Source organism: Galeopterus variegatus, unplaced genomic scaffold, assembly GCF_000696425.1.
Source record: "Galeopterus variegatus unplaced genomic scaffold, G_variegatus-3.0.2 Scaffold797, whole genome shotgun sequence".
Classification (NCBI taxonomy): domain Eukaryota; kingdom Metazoa; phylum Chordata; class Mammalia; order Dermoptera; family Cynocephalidae; genus Galeopterus; species Galeopterus variegatus.
Genome location: NW_007726908.1, coordinates 279,073 through 279,696, shown reverse-complemented (window position 1 = coordinate 279,696; position 624 = coordinate 279,073).

Below are 624 nucleotides of genomic sequence, written 5' to 3'. Positions count from 1 at the left end.
GGGGGGGGGTAATGAAAGTGTTATAAAATCTACTGCAGTGATTCCCAACTCTGTGCAAATACAAAAAGGCACTGAATTGTACATTTTAATGGTGTCAATGTTATGGTATGTGAATTGTATCTCCATAAAGCCTTTTAAAAAAAAAAAGTATAAAAAATAGAATTGTGAAAAGTTCAAGATTTTACCCTACCCTAGCTTTGCAGTTTCATGGATTCTAACAGAAGACACAAGACCACTTGGGTCATAGACAAAACACTGTATTATTCTTGGCACAACTGACAGTCTGAACTCCCTGTTCATGTTGGTTCCGCCCTTACTCCCCAAGCCCCACGGAGGTGACATGAAGGCAGGCTCAGGTAGATGCTGTGCACACAGGAGGTTAGTGTTACAGATAAGGAGCTTAGGAAATCCCAAACTTTTTAGAGGGGCTGCAAGCAAACCCGGCCAACCCTTGCCCTGGAGAAAGATATTATTATCCTGGACAGCAAACAAATCTGCCCTCTGACCTGGAGGAAGGCACCCTATCTGCGAAGGCTGCTTGCTATACAAACAATCTTGAAAAGATAGTCCAGGGGCCAGCCCATGGCTCACTCGGGAGAGTGCGGTGCTGATAACACCAAGGCC